We start from the raw sequence: 25,180 nt of genomic DNA on the forward strand, positions 1-25,180 counted from the left end.
TATTCATCACAAGAGAGCAAAAGGCTTGACACATAGTTTTCTTTGTAGTTTATTCAAATGTTAATAAGAATTCTTGCAGCCTCAGTGACCCCATTTCCTTGCTTTGCTCTTTTTTTTTTTTTTGTTTTTTAACCCAAGGTGAATAAGCCCCCTGGATTTTCCTATCTCATGACTTCTTCAGAGGCAGAAGTTTCTTTTAAAGGCAACAGAAAAATTGTGTAAACTGGCTGAGGGAATTGAAACTATGTTGTGAAAGAATATTTTGCTTTGACGTTCATCATTCAGCTCTGGTATTTCAAATAAAAAAATGAATATTTTAATATGAATTAGAATATGAATACAACTAGAAATTTTAATAACTTTTGGTTTTTTTACAACAGATAGCAACTAGCGTATTACTGGCTGTGGTAATTACCTGTAGAACTCACACACCTTATTCAAGCCCTGGCAAAGGTAACTCGCTACTTTTCCAGCTGCCTGCCTTTCTCATCACAAACAGGACTGCACAGTGATTTGTCTTCTCCAAAAAAGTTGTACGTATAAAGTCTCTGAGTTGTTTCAATTAGTAATCAGAGTATATTAGAGCCAACAACCTTAAAAAAAAAAAAAAGAAAAAAAAAAAAGGCAAACAAAGAAGAAAAACACCACTATTTCCTGATATTTTCGTGTAAGAGGGAAGAACCTCTCCACTGATCTGAATGAATTGATCAGATACCAGCTGAGAGGTTTAACAGCCAAGCAAAAAAAGGAACCTGTGTTTCTCCTGGATAAATTTTACATGAGTAGGTCTGTATCACAATAAGCACACTCAGGTACAGTCATGGCAAAATCTCCATAAAAAAAAAAAATCTTGATTTTGCTATTTTTTCAAAAGCAAGTATTCATTTCTAAACTTCTATCAACACTTTATGTGTGTGTGTGTGTGTGTGTGCGTGTGTGTACTTGGCTCTTCTGATTTCTTTTTCCTAAGATAAAAAGCAGTTTCAAGTGCCAGAAACTTCTCAGACACTGAAGCTTGCTTCTTTAAAGGAGGAGAAAGAAGAAATATTTCCCTATTTTAACAAGTTTAGACAAATACTCTCATATGATGGAATTGCTGTCCTAAGAACTTTTTTTCTTTAATACCACAGAACCAAACAAAAGATACCAACACAGAAAAATCTTAATCCATCTGTACACTTCTGCACTCTTTGTTTATATGTAGCAAAGAGAAAATCACTTGCATATGTCCTTGCTATGGCAAATTAAAGCTCAACTTTGTCACCCTTACTAAAACCAAAGAGCAATTATTCCTGCAAATAAGTACAATGGTACTATTCATTCAGGTAATACTGTTCCACGTAAGGATAGCAGAATCAAGACCTGCAAGAAAAGCAACACTTTTTAATATGCCTGGTTGGTCTCTGTTTTCAAAGAGAAAATGAAGATCAGTCACTCAACCTGAGGGATAGAGTCGTTATTTGAAATCTGAATACATATATTCAGATTATCATAACTGCATTTTTAAAAGAACTTCCCACTAGCAAAATAATATATTTGAGCCTTGTATCTGATTTCCTTATTTGAAGCCTAAGCACCTGATAAATGTGTAAGTGATATACCTTCAGACACAGCAAAATAAGCAATTACTCCTGGGGACCATAAGCAGCTAAGTAGCCTGGCTCAATTGTCTTGTCATACCTTATACTCTCCTCAACTCCTTTGTTCTGGTATCCACAAAGCTTTATTAAAGTAGAGTTCAGTCATTTGTTCACTGCAATTCCAACAAACTGAGCCAAATGAACCATGTTCAGCCATCTGGAACCCCTTCCTCCAGCGCCTGCTCCCTTTGGGCTGCAGAATCGGTCTATTACCCTGGCATGACAAGATCCAGAAACTTGCTACTGCTACAGGACCTCAATTACAATTCCCAGAACGGGTAAAGCTGTCAGGGATTCTGCAATGCAACAGACACTGCATTTGTACCACACTACTGCAAAGCTATTAAAGCCTCTGCGCTTGGAATTCACGGGCACCATTACGGGGGCTAAGGACCAGAGAAGTCTGCACTGGACTTAAAGGTGGCCCCGAGCAGCAGGACGATCAGCAGCTCCACAGGCAGGTGAAGGCAGGGCAGACGGGCAGGGCAGTCTCTGCACTGCAGCCACTCTGCAATGAGGCCCTCAGCTGGGCTGAGCAGAGGGAGAGCATCAAGGGCAGAGGCCCATGCAAACCCTCCCAGCAGCACTAGGAAAAGGACAGATCAGTTGGAAAACAAAGAAAGAAAAAAAAAAAAAGAAAAGAAATGCTGGTAACCTGTGCCCTGCTTTTCCCCAAAACACACAAGGGACTTTAAGTGCTGGCAAGTCATTATCTCTTAACAACCCCTGACACTTGATTCAGGGGAAGATGCGTGGCCGTTCTCCTACTTGTCAGCCAGCCAGCACGCTCACAAGTACACAGTGATGGGAGAAGGATGTTCCCAGACTGAGAACGTGACCTCCTGGAAAGAAGCCACCGGCTGCACCGCTCCTTCCTCTGCCCAAAAGAGTCACTTCTGCATCAATATGCAGGTCAGGCAACACCAGGAGGGGAGGATGCTGTGGCCAGACAACACCAATGAAACAACAGGATTTAACCTAAAGATTGAATGCACTTTACTCTTCTTTTACGATGGCAGATGATTATTGAAATCGCAGCAAGCAAGCAAAAAGAGACATAAAGCTTGCAAACTTTTCTCAAATGTGGCTAACAGAGAAGTCCTTTCAAACATATCCAGAAAAATGCTGAAGATTTTTTTTTTCTCCTGTCAGTATCAGCATCCCTTAGAGCCAAGGCTAATCACAGATAAAACCATACTAAATACAGAACTCACTCAATCTTGCTATCAAGCACCAGTTGGAAAGTATATGAGCTCAGCAACTAAAACTTTAGTTTTAGTTGGGCACCAGGTTAGTGGCCTGAATAAAAAACACCTACTGATTACCTCAGGAGATATCACATGGACGTTTTCCTTTTGTTTGGCAATGCAGCCTGTAAGTTAGCAAAGCGTGTGCTATTATTCCTATTGATAAACATAAAAGCTTTTTCCTCCTATTAAAGCTAGTTGCATCACTTGTGTTTAAGGAGAGTCCTGGTTAGCCCTGTCACCTCAAAACTATCACTACACAGCAGGTCTGGTCTCACCAAATACTTTCCCTAATGCAAAATAAGCAGGTTTTACACAAAAGCCCAACACCAAAGCTCCAAGATCCACACCTGTAGCTGGGTGCTGCCCCTCTTCTCAGCAAAGCACAGCTGCCGTGCCAGAGAAGCCCATCTCCCGACAGCTTCTCTGCTTCACAGGGCTTCGAGCCTTGGCAACCAACTGGTGAGCTGGCGGGGCAGGGAGTGGGCAGGTTTTATATATTTACACTAAAAAGATGACCCAACAGAGGAGTTTAAAAATTGACATTCAAGTTGTGGGTTTATTTTTTTAGTATTCTGGAATTCTTTCTTCTACAACTATTTGCACCTGTGCACAGACCAGATATTACGTATAGAATAAAAAGAAAGGCAAAAGCTCAGAGAGGAAGGGTATGTCAAAACCTCCTTGTTCTAGTCAGCCCACTGAGGCATAATAAATTCAGATCTCTATTCGGAGACCCCATTAATCAGAAAGGTTGTCTCATAATCAAGTTTCCAAATAATCTAATAATTTGTCTTTCAAATATTTATACATGCTAAATAATACCTCTATTTTAGATATATATTTTTTTCTCCCCAGTTCACAACTCCAGCTTTTGTGCAGTTCTGACACCCTTCTGCAGACTCTCTGGGCACCTGCCCTGTCCGTATCTCATTCGTATTGCTATCAAGGTCCTAGAGGAGACAATGCTGGAAGTCTTTCTAAAGCAAAGGTATACAATATCCACTCGTTTGCCCTTGCATAATTAATATTATGAAGATCAAGACAACATGTTATTTCATGAGCCATTCAACATATTCTTTAAATACACTTGCATAACAGGTCCACACCAAGCCACTAGAGATTGAAAAACAAACAGATACCCTACCAAAAATTACATTTCACATATAAGCACAGCAGTATACTTGGTATAAAATACTTCTGATAAAGTATTCACACAGGCATCCACCATCTCATGTGTGTTGTTTGTTTTTCTTACTAGGTAAATATTATGCCAACTCCAAGTACTTATTGTTTTCTTTTGGAAGGAATAAGAAAGCATGAATTAAAAACTATCTTGTATTCCGTTCTTGGAGAATAATGGGATTGGGGTTTTCTTCGTAGGGGCTGGGATACAACTATGGTGAACCTGTAAACAAATTTAGATAATTCATATTTTCATATCTTTTAATTCCTGCTTAGCATCACAAAGTGTGCTTGCATTCTAAAGCAGATTACAAATCCAATTCCACCTCTAATTGCTGTCAGTTCTTAGTGTATTGCTGCAAGTTGGAAAATACTTCATGTTTCACTTTAACATCAAACTCCTGGGGGGAAATCCATACAGAAGGATCTCAAACAAAAAAAATAAAGTCCATGATAAGAGCAAAAAAAGTTGGAAACAATCTAAGTGCATTATGCAGGCTTCAAACCCTAATAGCAGGTCCAAAGAACCCAAATACTATTTTACACCTTAAAAATAAAACCCTGTTATTTTTAAGCCTGTGATTTATTTATTTATTTATTTATTTATGTCATTTTAAGGGTCAAACAAACTTTAAATAAAGAAACATCTCAACATTGCATTTAATTTCTCATTCAGTACCTGGTGAGCAACAGACTCAAAAAGATGGCTAGGAATCTCACTCGCCCTGTATATTTATAAATGTTAATGGTATTACACACATACTGATACAGGTTTTTTGCTATAGACCTATCTACTTATATATACATACAATAAATGCTTGCTTAGCAGAGATTTAGAAGGGAATGCTCCTTTTCTCAAAGGAGCCTGACTGTAAATGTTTTCTAAGTATTAGCAAGATAGGTGAAGTATCCATGTAGATAACAGCTTGCCCCTGTTTTAGGAACACCAGGGCAGCAGGAGTTTATATAACTGAATTTTGTAGGACAGACCATCTGACCAAGTTAAGAGCTGTTTCTCCCCAAACAGTCCTGAAATAGATCATAATAGTGTTAGGTCAGAGGTTGGACTCGGTGATCTTGAGGTCTCTTCCAACCTAGAAATTCTGTGATAATGCACCACAGAAAGGACTCTGGGAAATGGTAAAACAAAACAGTCTGTAATTTAACCAGATCATCGCTTCACTATCAAACTGTCTCCTAATTACGGACTTCAGAAAAGAAATGGCATGGTTGCCTGGGAGAGAGGAGTTTCGTTACCTTATGTGAAAGAAGAGTTTCTTCAGATTCCTCTTCACCAGAGATTGGAGCCTTTGCTGATCTTTTTAAAACTTGCAACACAGGGATTTTAGCAACAAAGCTTGACCAGCAACATACTGAAATTTGGCACAAAATCACTATCACATCTCCATTTGTGCCAACTACCCTCACAGTGGGGCTATCCTGCAACAGACAGAAAGAGCAGTAACTGCAGTTACACTGTTCCAGCTTTTCCTTCTAACCCCACTAGACATTATTTCCCCCTCCTGACGCAGCCAGGGACTAGCAGGTCTCTTCTCCCACAAACCAGGACTACCAGCAGCCCCTCACACTTAAGCTGTCCTGTGAGGTACCTGTTCTTCAGCAACTCTGTGAAGATGACTCCATACAGTGCTGTAAACACAATAATGACAACTAACACACCAGTTCCCATGACCACGCTATGTGTACCACCATCCCATTCCTACTTTTTGCCCTCAGCTACATTCTGGAAGTATCTCTACAATACCTGTCAGAAGACAGAAGAACATTGTTCTTGCCATCCCTGCTCTGCAGGTGACTTGCTTAATCACAGAAGGACTTTCCTGGCTTATTCAAGGAGTGTGTGGTAAAATCAAGTATCCAACAGATCTCCAAAATCTTAGGTCACTGCTTTCATCAGGAGGACCATTACTTCTCCTGTCAGATGAAAAAACAAATTTTCATTCCACCTTCACCTACAAAATAAAAAGCAAAATTGGATTCCACAACCCTTTAAAACATTTCATATTACATCATAATCATTTAATTTGCCTCAGACCTATTTCTAGAAGAATCAAGGCTTTTGTGTGATATTAATTGTAAGTTCAATGAAGGAAGCATACAATGAAGAATACTGGAGCTGAATCTTACTATCCTAAATCAAGGAAAGCAAAATACCCTCTGAAGGCCCCCAAGGAGCTTTGTTTAATTATGGACTACAGAATTTGGGTCACAGTGACACATAAATGGCAAAAATTCACCCATATCCGGCTGCTCTGCACAGAAATCACTGGTTAAAATGGCATGGTGTAAAACTAAAGTCTATTAGTGCTTAACTGCATTTCTTCTGAATACAAATGAGCACCACACTGGTGATTTCTGAATTTTTGGAGAGCACTAGTTTTGTGTAAAACCCATTTGAATGAAGCACATGTCTTTGTTACGTTCACAGACTGCTGTATGCATGGTCTTCTTTGCATGTTGTTTAGTCAAACTGCAAGCGTGCAATGCTTGCATGCAATACTGAAGATACATATTTAGATGTTTCTCTTTATCAAATGTAGTCCTCTACCTCGGCCCTGCATTGGAGAAGTAAGATAGTTTATTAAACACTAGTCTTGCAGCCAGAAAACCCAGAGCCAACCACTAGTATTCTATTTGATGCTGCAGAAGTCCCCAAAGACCACGTACTTCAGCTGCCCGTCTACAGTATTCCCTACCTCCACAAAGCACTGTGAAAATAAACACATGAATGATTGATAGGTGCTCACTTATTATGGGGTTAAAGGTCGAATGAGGCAGAAAGAAAATTAACATATTCAAAGAAAGGATTACAGCCTGCTTCATAGTTTTTCATCAGCTAGGGTAACAGAGAAGTTACACAAAGGGTTATGATTGCTATTAAAAAAAAAAGTGACATCCAAGATACAAAGAAAAAAAATCTAGCTGCCATACACTATAAATCTTGAAAAACATGTTTTGTTATTTTTTAATCCATTCAATAAAATTCACTATTGGAATTAGAGATCCACAAGTCCCAGGTAAACAGATGTGCCACTGAAACAACTACTCCTGCTGCATTTGTATGTTAATAAGTTCCCCTGACTGCTTACTGGTGACATGAGGGAGCAGTTCTGCATGAGGCTATCAATGGAGGCAGCGATGAAGCCATGCAATATCACAGCCCTTTAATCGTTTGGAAATTCATCCCATTCCTTTCTGATTTTTCCTCGGCACAACGTCACCACCTCGGGGATACAGTCCTCTTGGCAAGCACCATCAGATCCATAAACTTCGCAGAGTAGTGAATTGCTGTTGCTGTTTCTAGGTTAACATTGACAGGAACTAACAGAGTCTTCAAAAATATCATAAACTTTGTTTTAGAGCTGACACACAATTGCTACATAGTGCATTACAGGACCATGCAGAGAGCTGTATGAGCAGATCCAGCACTGCTCAGATAGATGGGGTTTGTCATCCTCTAAACCTTACCTCTAACAGGAAGGGGGTGGGGAGAAGAAGGGGAATGGAGAGAGAGAGAGAAAATGAAAGGGTGAAAAAGACCTACTACTAGAAATGCCTTAGACTATAGTATTTCTTGTACAGATCTGACCTGTGCTATGTACAGCAATGTAACCTTGAAAAAAATATCAGTAAATAACCTAGAGTACTTTATAAGTGAACAACACAACAGCACCGCTCTGCACTGTCATCTGGGACACTCAGTTTCATTCATCATTATGGTCTCCCGTCTCTCTCCCCAAGTCAATTGGGATTCAAACTGCAGTGGAGAACAGCTCATTCATCCATGGGGGAAAGCAGCATGCTTCACATTGCTAAGGAGTTTCCTGTGATTCTCAATGCCAAAGTACATTATCGTTTCATTGTGACTCTCAGAAAATGAGAGAGCATTTTTTAAGCCCCTTTAACATTTGTTTCTATTAGAAACACAGTGGAAGAGCAATCCAGGCTGCTAACAGATCTCCCAGCACTAGCATGTGCATTCTATTTGCAAGCTTAACTCTGCAACAAACTCTGGAGCCCACTAGAATGGAATTACATCCATGATGAAGTACATTTAATCTATCACAGATTACCAATGGAAAATTGAAATGTAGTTGGTGGGGCCTTTGAAGGGAGTCACATCAAGGCCTCTTCCTCAAAAAAGGCCATGTAGGCATCTTCAAGAAATAGCGAATGGGGAAGTATTCGCCAGGAACAAGGAAAAAAAAAAAAAAGTGCAGCCTTCAAGCAGTAGCATTAACTTTATTCAATAGGGGAGAAAAAAAAATAAACATATATCGTCAAACAAGAAGAAAACCTCAGTACAACACAAATAAGTTGTATTTCAGATGATTTCACTGTGATCATAAAAGTGATATGTAGCAGTAATAGTTGCTAAAAAGGTTGTTCTCCAAAGCAATCTGGCTTGGTCAAAATGCAGAACATTTCTCTAGCACGTCCTACTCACAAAAATAATTACCAGAATAACTGAAGACAAACCATCATTGTAAAAGTCTTTTCTTTTCTTCCTTGGAAGTTATTAATCAAAACCTCCAGCGAATGGCAGCCAGCCAGCGATAGATTCTGCAGCATCTGCTCTGGCTCCGGTTCGTAGGGGCTGCAGCACACACCTTTCACCGTGTGACAGGGTTGATGCAGCTGATTTAGTCTTCTGTTATCAGCTGCCACTCCCTGACTGGGGTAAGAGAATATTTGGTTTTACACAATCAGACATTTGCTTAATCACTGAAGTTTTGTGTACAGAGCCTGCATGGGATATTCAAAATTGTTAGCATGGCTCCTGAATCAGTCAGCATAGCAGAGCTACTTAATACCATTGCTCATGTTAACAAACTACTACTGTTGTAATCAATAATGAAGTCTCCATTTTAAAAATCCCACCACCCCCATCCACCTTTTTTTTTCACCGACATGCAGAAGACGAGGTATAAACAGCCAGAGCAAGGACAGCGGAGTTGGTGCTGCCACCTTTTGGTCTCATGGAACAGTGCTGGAGAAAAAACGGGAACTCTTTTTGTCACATTAAAATGAAGTGTATGAAAACTTGATTATAAGTTGTAAGCACAATACAGAGCACTCCTCACGTGATGTTTTTGGACTCCAATGCCTATGTATATTATAAAAAATTGAAGCAAAGGGTTTCTTTATACTGTTCTTCAAATTAGCTCTATTTATGCAACTTAACGATTTTGAGGAAAATCAAAGATTATAAAAACCTGAGCTTTAATTCTAAGCACAAGTGATTTGTAGTAAAGTACCTTTGAATAAGCAAAACTCAACTATTTACTTTTTGTGAAAGCAAAAAGAATGGGAATGATCAAGGAAAGGAAAGGAAAATCAGTTTCTAAAATAAAGTCTATTTTACATAGTAAAATTGCAAGAGCTTCCAGAGGGATTTGAAATATGCTTACTAGTGAGTTATATATATTTTAATGCTAGTTTTACATATATACACACACACATACATATACACATATATAATACTTCGTTTCTATTTCTAAGCTATGTTCTTCTTTAAGCCTATTCAAAAGGACAAATCAGATAACACTCAAATCTATGTTTGCACAAATTATTAAACGAGCCTCCATCTCACATGGTTGGCAATGTAATGCATAAATCTGTCCGGTGCAGCCAGGCAGCTACAAACTGCAGGCACCAAAAGAAGTCCTGGCAAATCCTGGGCAACTAGGCACTGCTTCCTCTTGCCCGTGTTCTGTGAAACTCAATTAATTGCTGTTATTTGTACAAAGAATGGTTTGGGTAAGGTAAAGAAGGTACCTGGTAAAGTAAATCAACGCAGGAGTAGAAATGGAATACAACCAGGCCATGAGATGGACTGCTTTCCTCGTGGTGCTGTTCAGTACCTAACTGCTCATCTTCAGCAGGACAAGCTTCTACAAAATCCTGAGAAAACAGAAAAAAAGAAAAAAAAAACGGCATTTTAGACTATCTTTAGAAATACATACTTAAATCTGAGGAGAAGAGATTCCTGCCACAAGAAATATTCCCATATTAATTCACAATTTGGGTGGTGATTAGAGGAACCTCTTCAGTTGGCTCAAACAAATTCACAGCGTGGCTGCACACTGCTGCTGACAAACCAAGCCACGTTTACCTTGCTGGCACACACAGTCAGTACTTCACTGGGCCAGGACGAGTTTGCCCTTTTCCTGAGGTATTCCCAGCTGTAAACAGTCACTTCATGTTTCCAGCAGAATACTCTTCCTTAAACCACAGTGGAACAAGAAGATACCCGGCTGGCGGGCTGAAATGCCCACATTCTCCTCCACAGCCTCGTTTTCTAAATAGCTATGCTGGCAGTCAGCATCGAAATGATCCTGAAGTGCTGAGACTTCAAAATATTCCCCAGGCAAAGATGACGCTGCCAGGGACATGCACTCTTTACAATCACAGAAATTAATAGTAATGGAGATTAACCTAATTCAAAGAGTAAAACAACACTGCTCCCACCAGTGATCTCAGCAACAGATCATCTCAAACCATCTGTAGGGCCAAAGGATAATCCATTTACTTTGCTTCCACAGCATTAGAAAGGGCAAACATAAAGCAGTGGAACAAATAACAATAGTCCAATACAGACCAAGTCGATTTTCCTGCAAGTTTCTCTGGTTGTCTTCATTTCAGTCTTCTCAAGGTACAATTTGAATACAGTCCTAAAAATATTCCTTTGATACCTGATCAGATTATTTTAGTAAACTTTTGAGTCTTAGAGCATGATTAAACTCTGCTAAAAATCCGTAAGTCCTCTTAAATGCATTGTAAAGACAATCTCCCTACACTGCTCCCTGATTTTCTATGAATATTTTTGTTTATGGGGCAGTGTAAAAAAAAAATACTTGCATTTCCTACAGTGTTTAGAGAATCTCCTGATTTGCTGAAATTAAAGACAGACCAATACCTTGGTAGAAATGTTGTGACTTCATACATGAAACGTATTTCATTTCTACATCTTCAAAAATAACTACTATAAAAACTGGTGTGCTAACTTGTAAATATTCCAGAAAAAAAAAAAAAAAAAGTATTTGCAATAACTAGCAATTGAGCTCTTAAAAGAACAGCAGAGCCAAATGAGGAGAACTGAATTAAAAGGCATTTTATAAGAGTTATGTCAACTAATTTACTCCCTGCTGCAATCATAATAATTTTTTTCACTTTTTGGATTTGTCACCTTTTTATTCCCAATGTTTGCTTGAAAAAACAGTCAACAGCTTATGTCATTTGTTTTTCTTTTTAAAGTAATTTGAAAAAAATGAACCAGTAAAAAGCCAGCAATGTTAACCATAGAGAGATATTTAAATCAATTGTCTTTGTATTTATTATACATGCAGATGAAGCCAGAAAGATTATCACAACATTTTAACATAGTTTTCCCTCCACTCTCCATGTTGTGTAGCTATTTTTACAAAGTGGATTTTGGTGACTTGGGAATATGTGTCTATATTTTGGTAGGTAGTCTTTTTCAGAAGAGACTGAAAGCAAGTTACAGAAATGCTAGCATGCTCAATCATGTCAGTGTTGTGTCGCTTCCCCCACTCATCCCCCCAAAGGAAAAAAAAAAAAAAAACACTTAATTTCATTTGATTAATCATCGTAACTTAAAATATTAATGAATTTCTTTTCAAATCATTTGAAGTTTACAATAACCACAGAAGAGGCAATGATCATTGTTATTTACACTATTGCTTTCAACCATAAGCATTTCAAAGAGAGAGGAGGAAATATGGCAAAAACTGCCCTCTTGTCTGCAGTATTTACATGCTTTACATAGTTTAAAAATATGTGGCTTATTAATGACTGATTTTTCAACCTCTCCAATAAGCTTTTTATTAACATGACAGTCCTTTACTTGCAAGTGTCAAGCAATTTCATACTGTGCATGTATCCTTTATGATGTTTAATATAAAAGATAGTACAGTATTTATATCCCTCACAATAAGAGAATGGATTGTTTTAAGGTTATACAGCCCAGTTGTGATAAAGAAAGAAGGAACCTTACAAAATGATAAATATTTTCATTAAAAAACTTTAAAACTAAAAGTTCAAAGATATGTTCTCCTCTCTTATATCTTGTCAAAACATGACTTAGGACCCAAAACTAATCTACTTTCAATTTTATTCCATATTTCAGTGCTGTCATAGTACTCAGCAGAGAGTATTGGAATACGATCATTTTTTATTTTGTTGATGTTACCGACAGCTTTATTTCACAAAGCAATCTTATACTATGTCTACCACTGGCAGGTCACAAAGGTCAAATAGTCTATCCTTACAGGTAGAGAGCTTATTAAATGGCATGTCTATTAAACCCAATGGACAACATAAAGAAACATTTCAGCAAAATATTTTTAACATAGTTCAGTGAAGACAGTCAAAAGGGTATTAAATAATTTGTAATTTTTTTTTACAAGCATCTTCAAAATTATGCTTCACGCAAAGCATTTCAAACAGACACCGGGAGAAAGACCTGCAAAAAGATGAACTTTGACTGTGCAAACATTTACTTTGTCTTATGCATTTAAAACTGCACACTCATAGCACATTTAGAGGTAGGTGGTTTAACAGAGATAAGTTTTTGCTTTCTAGGACTGTGACTTAATTAAATGTTCAAATTAAAGTTATCGTGAAATTCATACTATACGTTCTCCAGCAGTATTTGTATATGTGCTTTACATACCAACCTGCATCATTCTTCAGAAGCAATACATCTTAGCTAATTCGTTTTAAAATGACATAACTAATCACAAAATGGTTTGGGGAAAAATTCAATTACATAAATCAGAAAGGCACTCAAAATCTTCATACAGTATCTTGTAAAATGCACATAATTCTTTTTAACCAAGAGGGTGTAGGCTTTGGAAGATCAAAATATTTATAGACACATAATTGTGATTTTCTCTCTCTTTCTGGCATCATTTCATTATTTCACTATTTGCCAGTTATCTATCATATGTTGAATCTTACTATTTCAATATTTTTATTTGCATGACTGCATTTGCAAAAGGATAATAAAATAAAGACATCTTTGGATTGGGAAACCTATACATTCAGAAGTCCTGCTTCAGACTTAACCCTTACTGTCCAATCAAATAAAGTATTCCTATCGAATTTCTCAGTCAGACACAGTTATTTCTGTATAGGTAAAATTCTGAATGCTGATATGCAGAATCTGTGGACTCGCACAGACTTTATCTCATAAAGTACTTGGTCCACTGTTGCCAGAAGATTCGCCCAGTCAGATAATTAATAAGATACAGAAACATAAAACATGAGTTGTTAAAGTTCACAATTACCTTCCCTCACAGCTCCATTCTAAATGCACTGTCCTTGCTTTAACACATAGTAAATCATCTACCTAAATGTATTTGCACCCAATCATTTTTTAAAGTCACAATCTTTGTAGTGTCAACTTGTCAAGGGTCAAAGGGAAGAACAGGCAAGATTCCCAAATCAATCTGCTTGTAGAAACTGTCTCATTTCATTTCAAATTACCTGCTGTGGCTGAAGCAGGCTATGGACAAACTGCCTTCCTCCATAAACCATGACAGCACAGGTCGAACTTATGTGATCATTCATAAGGGGCAAGTCATGCCGGGTCTGTCATTAACTACTTTTAAACTGCTGTGCAGGGTTAAGTGATCTTGCAGGGCAGCAGCAGATATAAATACTATTTGGACAGTTTAATGTCAGGCGACAACTCCTCTGGGATTAAAAGCGTGTAACCCAATAGTAGTGTTATCGATATAAGGATTAAGGTACTTTGGGAATGTTTCTTGTAGGCACAACTTTTATGCATTTTGCATGCTATTAAGATATCAGATTAATAATATAACAGCCCTTAAAAGGCTCTCTAAAATATTAACAGCAATGCCCACTGCCCTCTGTGTAAACATCCTCCAGCGCTTCAGTTTCCTCCTTGTGTAAGTGCCCAATCCAGGAGAGGACACTGCTAATCTAGGCACATAAATACACTGCAGCCACCGCAGCACATCGGGCTGTGAGGCTCACAGGAAAGGGGAAGAGCTCAGATCCGGCGCTCCCCAAAGCCATTCTGGCACTTACCACAGAAGTCCTTACCAAACAAGGTACTTAAGTGGATGCCCACTTCAAACACAGGAGTGGACCTATTAATGAAGCCTGCCACAGAGCCAATAGGGATATACAAATAAAAATTTAAAAAAATCAGCCACAGCATGCAGCAACCCTCCACCATCACTGCTACAACTTACCCACACAGAGAAAAGCCAGTTTCCCAAAGTACATAACTTTTTTAATTCAGACATTCACAGCAACATTGAAAAGACAAATCAATAATGTCCAAAATATATCTACAAGAGTATGCTAGTTCAAAGCAAATAAACATAGGAATGTTAAAATGTGCAAAAACCATTGCCCATTTTCCACTATTTTCCACTAAGTTCATACCTAAAAAAAAAGAATGCTTCCTGCTGAAATTTTTTAAAACAGCTACGTCAAGTTCCTGCCCAGTGGATTTAGTTTAAGAGTTACTCACAGCTGAAAGGAAATGTATGACAATGTTTCTGCTACGCTGTGTTAATAACGTCACTCAAAGTAATGGAGTTCTGGCTGTGGCATCGTAGTTTAGCCCTTCTGGAGAAGATACCATCTTTTTGTATTTGGAAATCTACTAGCACATAATTAATACTGACATAAAGTGAAATAATAATCCAAACTTATTCCTCTGATTAAGGCAATTTGCATAATTCACTGTTAAGTTATTAACAGATTACAGAAAAAGGAAAGGACAAGAGGAATAAAACAAGATACTGACCCACATTCGTGAATCACAGACATTCACTGTGTAAGCAGTGCAGATAATAAGAAGTTTCCAGATATTCTGTCTACTTTGTATCTGACAATCAAAAAAAAAAAAAAAAAGGAAATAATTTTGTTATTTAGTGAATCTACTCCAACAAAATCTCTTGAGCTCATAAGCAACACACACTTCCTATCAAAAAGACTATGCCCTGTAAACTGCATTAAACGAAAAAAAAAAAAAAAAGATTTATTGATTTATACCACTTTTTGTCCTTTAGATGGCATCACATAGGAAAACTCCTTTACCTTTCAGTTCCGTAGTGGCTGGCTACTATCTTTAACTCTGCAGTATAAGCTTATCAATATCAGAATAGTAAGTACACAGATCCTCAATATTTTCTGTAAACATCATCAAACAAGGAAATAAAAACTAAATCTGTACATGCTACACAAACAGGTCACTCAGTTACCACTTTTCCATGCGTCCAAAATTAAACATTTATAACCAAACTTCATAGTAAATACGTGATTCAACTTAGTCTTTTAAAGGTATTCTTTCAGATCTAATATTTGCACACTTCAAATCAACAGCATTTAAGACTGAGTGAAACTTTCCATTTTTACCCTCGAAAAAATCCATTGTAACAAATGGAGGTTTTGAGTCAGAATTTCAGGATTTTTTGTATATGGCAATGTATTACTAGATATTAAACACCTTTTTAGGATGCAAAGCTTTTGTAAATAAATACATTTATTTTATATTATTGCTTCTGAGCTAGCACTACAGCAAAAAAAAAAATTATGAACCAATTTACACAGCAACAAAATGGTTTTCAACCTGTGTCATGGTATGGCACATAGTTTACAAGTATTACACAGACACCTACGCTGTCACTGCAAAATGTTTAGAAGACTAAAAGAGTAGATGGTTGGTCAAAACCTCCAGGTCAAAAAGGGCAGAGTAATAAAAAACAAAATGAAAGACAAGGGAGAGAAAGTTTGTTTGTTTAAAGGTCATATTTCTCAGAGAAAGAAAAGAAAAATAAGCTTTGCACCATTTGCGAATTACATCTATAACTACTTGAAACAAGCTTTAATGCCATCATTAAAGATGAAGAAACTGAACAGAAAGACAAATCCTGGATTACCTTCGACCTATCTGCAACAGCTGATTTATTGGAAAAGCAGAGAGCAGCTTCTTCATGTGTCCCTTTCTACAGTTTCCCAACCTCAGTAGTAGAGGGAGGCTAAGGACAATTTGGACTTATCAGGATTTTCCCCTAAGCAGGATGAAAATCCCACTGAAATGTACTCCACTTATAGAGCTTCCCTCTTTTCTAAGCTTTTGGTAGTGCTATGAAGAAAACAATTTACCATGTTCACTGCTTTTCTTCAACTATATTGGCAGACTTACTCATGATGCTGAAATAGGGTTCCCTTTTCCTTACCTGGGGCTCAAAAATGTAACATGTAGAGCTGGTCAGCTTCTCCCTGATCACCTGAAAAGAAATTTAGCATATTCTTGGCAAGTAATTATTGACCAAAATTCCTAAATGCTATCTTTAAAATTATTTTAAATTAAAAAGTACAAAAACAGTGGAAAGGATAACTAGCTAACCATGTATAAATATATATATAATTAAATGGGATTATTTATATCCTAAAACATCTGAGTTGTCTCCAACTAAACTCAAAAGCATTACCTGAAAGTTATCATTTTTGCTATGAAATCCTCCCCTAGAACCATAAGCTATGGAGCAAACAAATAACATCCAGTGTCATGGTGATATAGGAAACAAACTACCCTGCTCCCATAGGGATACAATGATTGGCTTAACCTACAGACACCTTACAGCATTGCCTAGTTGGAGGAAATCATTGACGCAGTCAGATCAAAACAGAATCACCAAAAAAAAACCCTCTAAAAATCCTTGAATTGATAACAGTATGCTCTGAATTAGCATCAAACTTGTGCAGATGCAAGGCAAGTTTCAGACAATACAATACACTGAAACAATAGGGCGGCAATTGCACTGAATAATAATCTATTACAGGAATTTTCATGACCCCTCCATGAATGCCATCAGTCTGTAACTCCTGAGGGCTCATTCTTTGCCACATCTTTTCTTTAACAAGGAATGATTACAGGATACAGCAAGTTTCAAACCTATCCATATGCAGATGTCAGCAAGCTATGTACCTTGTTAGCAAATGGGAACAAGTACAGTCACTTCGATAACACAGTATTCAATTACAATGAATATTTGAATTAAAAACAGATGGCACAAGCTTGATTGAAGAATCAAGTTGCTTGGCACCAGAGTGCAATAGGAACAAATGCCTGACATAAATTTTCGTAATAAAAATTATTCCCTTAAAAGGATACTGAAAGGCAACTTCATGAAAACTCCCAAGTTGCCCTGGTATTTCTTGGACAATACCTTCCACATTGAACAAAAACAACAACAAAGCATCTTAGAACACAACTGTTTTCCCATTTGTTGGCAGGGAAAACATCTGTTGACTATTTCATAAAACTGCCGTAAGATTTTCACTCAAACTGCAGAAGGCTGAAGTTGATTACTTTCAAGGAACGAGCCAGGCTTTATGCTCTCTCAAAAAAAAAGTATTTGGAAAGATGCAATGGAGATCAGCATCTGGAGCCTCTACGGTCAGAAATGGAGCAGAGGAGGAGGAGCTGGTCCCCAGCCCTTGGCACCTTCACCCACTGCTACATCTGCCCTGCTAAGTGCTGCTGCCAGGCAGGTAAAACTTAATTCCGAGGTGATTTAAATGATTTCCACTCTCCAGACTGCAAAGAGGTCGGCTATTGAAAAACTTTCTGGTGAGTCACCAGGGCTAACTAACCCTCCAAAGCCCATGCTCCCCTGCGGTCCATGCATCATCCATTGCAAACCAAAATGAGACATTGCAAAAGAATGTGACACCAAAAGAAAACTTCCCTCCCTGAAGTCAGGCCCTAGCGAGAAAAGCAGGGGCAGAACGCCTGTTACTGGAGTCAGGACTAAAATATTTGCTTCCTGGAGGTGGGCTGGGTGCTGCTGCCCTCCTCGTGTGTCACTTCGTGCCTCACAGGCAGCTTCAGGCATGTGGATCAGGATGCAGGCGGATCAGGATGCACGTCCCCAGCCCTAGCCAAGGGATGACACGTTGGCACTTTAGATGTTTCATGTAGCTGCTCAGATTAAACAAAGTGACACTGAAGGTTAAACAAGCTTTACAAAATAAAATCTCCTGCCACAATAGGAAAAGCAAGTAAACACTGCAAAACTGAATAACAGCCAATTTTCCTCCACCTAGTGTTTTCCAAAACCATTGTTTATATCCTCATGCTAGAGCTTTCCCTCTTTAATAAACTTATTTAGTTAAACCATTGCAGACCCACGTATAGGTCTTATTCTTGTTTCGACAGGCTGGGTAATGGTGAATTACAGTTACGAATCTCATTTATTTTTAATAAAACAAACCTTGAACCTTACAAAAGTAGGAGCACACACCAGGAGGTTTTGAGGTAACTAAACAACCATTCCGTTCAGCATCTACACGGAGTAGGTTCCTTTACAACACAGCAGAGATTAGCCAGCCCAAGGAAACTGATCCTAAAAATAGTAGGTTATGTAAATTGATGTTTCAGAGCTACATGCTGCAATGAAAAAGAAAATTTCAAACACTGATGTAATTATGGACAAGAAGTTAACCAGAATATTTTTCTTTAATCAGTTTAACATGACAGATACTGAACTCTTGGTCCCTGTGTGTGTTTGGAGCCATCCAAACTTCATTGGATTTTTTTTTCTTTGTATATAAAAAAAATTTGCATTTCCACTAATTGGGATGCCAGGGTACTTTTCATGACACATTAAACAAATATTTACTTGAGTCATTCAATTATGTCTCAGAGTCACCCCAGATAAGAGATTTCTCCTAGCCAACAATGTTTTCATCCCAAAGCCAGTTTTTGCTTTTAGCACAGACTTTGCTTTAAACCCAGAGCTCCTCTGCTCCACAGTGCTTCCTTCTGTCTGTGCCACAAAGCCATCCTCTACCACAAAAAAGTTAAATGATACAAAATCTCTATGATGCAGTCAGAGGAAAGTACCAGTGTCAGTACTCTGCAAGCATTTTCTTTATAAGAAATGTTACCTTGAGAATAAAAGATGCACAGAAGCCTTAGGACTCACCTGCAAAAAAATCAATACAGAGCTTTAGTTGACTGAAGCCAGCAAAGATGGCCACAGCCTTGTACATAAGCCCACAACAGAGGAAGAGGAGACACTGTCCTTTCCTGTGTGCTAAAGGTCATAACAGCGGGACCGGCAGAGAGAGCAAACATGAGAACCACCAGCAGACATTCAGGGTAAGAACAAGGTTAGGTGGACAGAAACAGAAAGGAAGAATGCAAGAAGCTAAGCAGAGAAAAAAAAAAAAAAAAAAAGAAAGAAAAAAAGGAGAGAGAGAGAGAGAAACTCAAATTCTGCTTTTGAGAGAGAGAGAGAAAACTCAAATTCTGCTTCTGAAAACCAGCCACTACAGATGAATTAAATCTGGAAAAAACATGTTGCAGGCAAATATGAAAACAAATTTTTAGGGATTCTTCTAGATGTCAAATAGCAACCTAAAAAACTATGCATCTATTGATGTTAATACTTACTGCTGATGTCCTATTCATTTCTTTGTTCTAAGTACCATAAAGTTCACTAAATATGTAGGCTTTAATTTCACCCTTGCAAATCTTGATCTCTGCAAAGAGATCAAAACCTCGAGTCACAGCAAGAAAAATTTCAAAAGAAAACTATTTTGATTGCACTAAGTACTCTAAGAACCCAGTACGCTCCCCTCTGCTCAAGTTTAAAAGCACGTTGCTTCAATGTTATATTGAACTTAATCCATTGTAATTTAGGATGTAAGAACTTGTTTCAAAGACTTTCTCACCCTTTTCAGAACAATGCTGAAAGGAACTTATCAACTTAAAAAGAAAAAATAATCTTTGTGATGATTGAAAGGTTTATAACATTAGATGTGCAAATTAATACATTATTAAATACACTTTATAATCAGAAACACTTTGTGAGACATTATTCCTCTATTATCTTTGCACTGCAGATATTTTCAAAAATAGCTTTGGTGCAAACGACCTGTAGTTAGCAACCTCGAGAACTGCTAACTCTTCTTCCAAAAAAAAAGATTTATGTGTTCAGTATCCCTTCACTGCACCTAACATTTGGTGCCCAACAATTATCTGATAATTTTGTCATGTTTCATACAAATACAGATGCTTTGTAAACATTATCAATTTGAGGAATGAAAATAAGGAATAGAACTATGAAGATGCTAAGCAAGTACCATTGAATATGTTTGCAAATGAAAAGAAGAATTGTGTTTTGTCACTTGGCGAAATCTAATTTTTTGCATGTATGAAAGAGGAAGGGAGGCAAGGCCTCAAGTGTCTTTTCTGCAGTTAATTTGTATCCATAAAGATATTTTATTTTACCATACTTGCTTTTATTTTCCAGCTTCTCTTTGGGATTCTATATACTTACATCTTTACTGTTCCTGATGATCTGCCACCTATTTGACTCCTTTGGACATTCCCATAAAGTCAGGGAACTTCTTATTCAAGCAAACCCTTTAGTGTAGTTAAATCTTCCATGAGTAGCTTTGAAAACCTGCCCTGTAATGCACTGACATGACATAGCTGTAGTTGATTGACAGGCAGCTCAAAGGAAACAAGAAAAAACACACAAAATATTTTGCTAATTGCAGTGACAATAGTTTTTTCCCTCGGTGCTCTCAGCCAGAAAGCACCACTGGACTGTCATTACCTGTCTTTATTACTGCTGACATTTTCATGAACTAAATAACAACTTCACATTTATTATGCACACTGCTAAAATACATCTTGCAATGTTCTAGAGCGATTTGAAGCATGTTAGTTTATTTTGGGAAAGCTCATTTTCTACCCATTCTCTTCAGTTTTAACCCAGCTAAACACTCAGGACTAAATGAGTCTGGGTTTATTTTTAACACTCTCATACAATATTTCCACTAGGTGTGTTCTTAATATTCTATATGAATCAACTGCCTCGTTTCAGATGTCTTTGTGTCAGACATTTTTTCCATTTCCTTTAAAGAGTCAGTAGTGTGATGCTGTTCTAAAACAATTCACAGAGGCTGCTACTTGAATTAAAAACAATGAAACTCACTTACAGCTCAATGCTATCTATCCTTCATAATGCTATTCTCCAGCATGAGGAAACAACAGGGAGCAAGAGGTCTTTCCAAATACAGCCTCTGTCTACTAAAGCTGCAGAAGTACTCTGGCAAAAGGGAGGAACTGCATGAAGCAGAGACCTTGCCTCACCTTCCCCTGACCCTGGCAAATAAAGCTGGGCAGCTCTGTGTGGGAGAAATCACCGGAGAATCATCAGGTAGCACCAGTGGAATTTTATCTCCCTCTAAATGCTTATTTTTATTCTCTTACGCAGCCACTAAAAATGAACAGCAAAAAGAACAACAACAAAAAAAAACACAACATATTTACTTTACCTCTGTTTCTGACAGTGTTCTTCCCGTTTGAAACCTGAAAGTCCTTTCAAATGTTCAAGGTCTCCCTACATTTGCTGAAGAATTTGACGCCAGGGAACTGACACAATCCAGGGGAGGAAGAGGCTCCTCTGCACCAGAACTGCCACAGTCCAGAGGGGCTTGGGAACACGGTCATCAGGACACAGCTTGAAACAGTAACACACCTCAAGGATAGCACATCAAGAGAAGAAATGAGCACAGTTTTAGCTCATGTGAAGTGCACACAACTAATTTCCATTATATTCCTAGTGACAACAAAGCTACTGAAGTTTAACAAGCATTCCTGGTTGATGATTTTTTTGTGTGTTACAACCACAAAAATAATTCCATGGCTTCGTTACTCATGTGGGTGCTGCTAGGCTACCCTCAAACAGCAAAACCAGGATAAAACTACAGTCTTGTTTCCACTAAGCAACATTACATGTTCTTACTTCCTCCTCTTTTCCAGGGGAAAAAAAAAAAAAAAAAATGCCTCCTGCTAATAGATCTCACTGCTGAAAACAAGAGCAAAGCTGCTGGGCAAGATACGAAATGAGTTGAGAAGCATGTTCCCTTCCTCAGGTCCTTCATGTAAGCCTGTGGTTCCAGCCCTCCTACCCCAGTTTCTACAAATATGAAAAGACAACAAGAATATATTCCTGTTAATACCTTGCATAAAGCACATTTCATTCTTTCAATGCTTTTACCAATGAACAATCCCAAGAGGCACAGAAATTCCAAAATTTCTACCAGGCAACTGTTTTACTTACAAACTCTTTCCTACACCAACTACCAAGCCTACTTTGCTCAAAATAGTTAAGACCTTGGGTCAAGGAGACAGTGGCATTAGCACTCAACAGAAAATGTGCTTCTCTACACTAAAATAGCCACTTAAGCAAGAATGTGGAAATGATTTATCTTGCAATGTTTGAAGTTGGATCTTCACCTCAGCTATGTCATGACTGCACAATCAGTCAGAGAAAGACTGTTACACTTTCATACAAAGAAAAGGGTATTGGGCTCTTCACTATGAGTATCTAACAAATGTTACCTTTTAGAAAATAAGAAAAAGCATAAATATTAGCCAGTGGAAACATTCACATTTATAACATAGGAGTTAGAGACCTTCAGTGTTCCAGTGCCCAAATATAAATCTCAGTGTTTAATGACAGTAAGGTAATGTAATTTCACTGAAAGCTGTTTCATTTAAATAAAATGATATTTGCAATCCTAAATATTGCACTGCTACATTAATGAAGATAATCATAAAAAAAATTAAAACTGAAAATAAAAAATGAAGCTTATTAATGAAGTCTCGTAAAGGAAATCAGATTTTTGAGGCAAGAAAACTGCCAGATAAGCTTGATTTGAGATTCACTAATGCTGCTTGTACATTCTCCATTCTTTACCAGTTATACAACCTATAGGCATTTTAAAAGTAGAAGACTCTAAGAGACTTTTGAATAACAATATTGACAATGCTTATGTATACACATAACATAATTAGGATCTGATAAAGCAATCAGATGGACTTCTGGAAAGTCCAATAAAATTACAAAATTATGCACCTGTAAGAATTCTTTTATTATTATTTTTAATCAAAGTGTCTACTTTTCAGTGGCATAATTACCTTTAGAAAACCCCTTAAGACAATAAAGCTGCTAACATAGAAAGTAGTTGTAACTATGGGCACAAGTACTTCTACTGGAATTGAGAAAGCTGCCAACTTGCAGAAGATCTGGTTATTAATCTATTCTTCCTCTGTAACTTGCTCAGGTGTAGGGTCTAAATAAAATCACTGTACTTTTGAAGTATTAGAAAGTTAAGATTTCTCATATTTATAGACATTCTGTCAGCAAGAATACCAACATTGGAAGGAATGAATAAGGAATTAAGGAATTTTAGACAAAACCTCCATTAATTTTACTTTTCTTGATCTCCCCAAAACTGCATATGTCCTTGTAAAGAGTGAAATTCAAATGGTCCTTAGGTGCCCAGAATTTCAAGGTTTCAGTGGTTATTCGGAGAAGTGACATAGTAATTCAGATGATATGACAATAGGCACATTCCTAACCTGTACATACAAAAGGTTGGGTGCATACATTCTGCACTTGAATTGCAGTATTTCTACAAGAACTCACAGTATTCTTTATTTTAATAATACAGATATGGAAAGCAAGGTCTATATTCTATAACTGAGGATGGCGCAGGTTTTCTTTTCAGAACCAAAAAACGTGTGCATACACAAGTGAAACAACTTTGAAAAGGTCAAACTGTAAATGAAATTCTTTGCCTTTTCATCACCTTTGTATGAATTTAGGAAAAAGACACTTAGAAAGAATTGGCATTATAACTGAAATAATCCTTTCCTAGCATACTATAGACAATTACTTATGTTTATATCACTTAGAGAGATCTCTTTATTCATGTTTATGTTTTGAATAACATAACTGCCTTTAAAGTGAGTGTATCAGAGAAAGTACTAATGGAAAGACATGGAAGGAGATGAACGCATGGATGAAAGAGGAAACTCCTCTCCAAAGGCATAGAAACTATGTCAGAGGACTAGACCTGAGTTCTAGGTGGAGTACAACAGAAGAAAATAATCAGCAATTCAACTAATTAAAAAAAAAAAAAGTTTGGCACAAAAAATCACTAGCCGTGTCCCACTCACAGTCCCCCATGCACAGTATTTGGATAGGTCATGGATGAGTATTTGGATAGGCCATGAAGAATTGGATGAAAGATATGATTTTTGCGAAAAATCGTCTGTTTTGTTTTTCCTGGAAAGATGAAGTAAACAAGTGCTGCAGAAGGCAAACTGTCTTCTTTCCATAATTGTGTGCCAAAGCCCATTCAAAATATAGCCTCAGAACACAAGACCACTGACTGTGCAAAAGCACAAATAAAATCCCTCATACTATTACTGTAGAGCTTTATTTCATTTAAAAAAAAATAGAATAAAAAAATAACTTAGCTAGAGTATTGGAATAGGCTGACCAGAGAAGTGTTTCAGTCACCATCCCTGGAGGTCTTTAAAAGACATTTAGATGTAGAGCTCAGTGATGTGGTTTAGTGGAGGACTGGTTACTGTTAGGTCAGAGGTTAGACTCTGTGATCTTGGAGGTCTATTCCAATCTAGAAGATTCTGTGATTCACTCTATGCCAGTCAATAAAACAGCACTTAAGATACTGAGAAGTGCCTACAGTGTGATTGTATATGATGCACCGCTTTAGCTTATGATAAACTTTTAAACCAAACTAAATAACATCTTTCCTATACTCAATCTGAAGTTTGAGAAGGTTATTTTAATTGAGCTTAAAATAGGTAACTCCTCAACTTAAACTAAATATCATCTGGTTTAAGTCAAAAAAAAAAAAAAAAAAAAAAAAAAAAAAAAGCTTGTTGAGGTTTTTTAAAAAAATGGTTTTAAAATTACCTCTAAAATACAATTGGTGCAATTTTTCTCTTTAAATTTATTATTAGGGCAGTTACACTTCTCAAAACTATTGTTCAATATTCCCTGTAGTTTAAGAATGCTTCATCTATGCAGTACTATCAACTTGACATACATGCCTAAACTAGTTTCTGGCTGCAGGTGCTATTAGATGGTGAAGATCCCTTTTCTACATGTCTTCCATAAGGCTCCAGTTGTTTTCGTGAAGAGGCTGGTAGGAATTAATTCGGTATTTCCTTTACACACA

The 25,180-nt window shown here is 37.4% G+C and overlaps 1 long non-coding RNA gene across 27 annotated transcripts in view; it reads right to left on the reverse strand.

The window, feature by feature from the left end:
* The window catches only part of LOC137860592 (uncharacterized), an 86,236-nt gene extending 64,285 nt beyond the window's left edge, over positions 1-21,951 (reverse strand). For 8 of the 27 annotated variants that reach the window (XR_011099038.1, XR_011099039.1, XR_011099044.1 and 5 more), the window contains exons 1-8: positions 21,458-21,949; positions 19,563-19,651; positions 19,055-19,092; positions 14,904-18,510; positions 9,872-9,997; positions 8,553-8,768; positions 5,838-6,045; positions 5,330-5,512 (exon numbers count right to left, since the gene is read on the reverse strand). This is a non-coding gene — a long non-coding RNA (uncharacterized lncRNA). Of the gene's footprint in view, positions 1-5,329; positions 5,513-5,837; positions 6,046-8,552; positions 8,769-9,871; positions 9,998-14,903; positions 18,511-19,054; positions 19,093-19,562; positions 19,652-21,457 lie in introns of all 27 variants that reach the window. The other 19 variants (XR_011099055.1, XR_011099053.1, XR_011099052.1 and 16 more) reach the window with 12 other exon arrangements.
* Between the last annotated feature and the right edge of the window lie 3,229 nt (positions 21,952-25,180).

The sequence above is a fragment of the Anas acuta genome, chromosome 8 (genome assembly GCF_963932015.1).
Source record: "Anas acuta chromosome 8, bAnaAcu1.1, whole genome shotgun sequence".
Taxonomy (NCBI): Eukaryota; Metazoa; Chordata; class Aves; order Anseriformes; family Anatidae; genus Anas; species Anas acuta.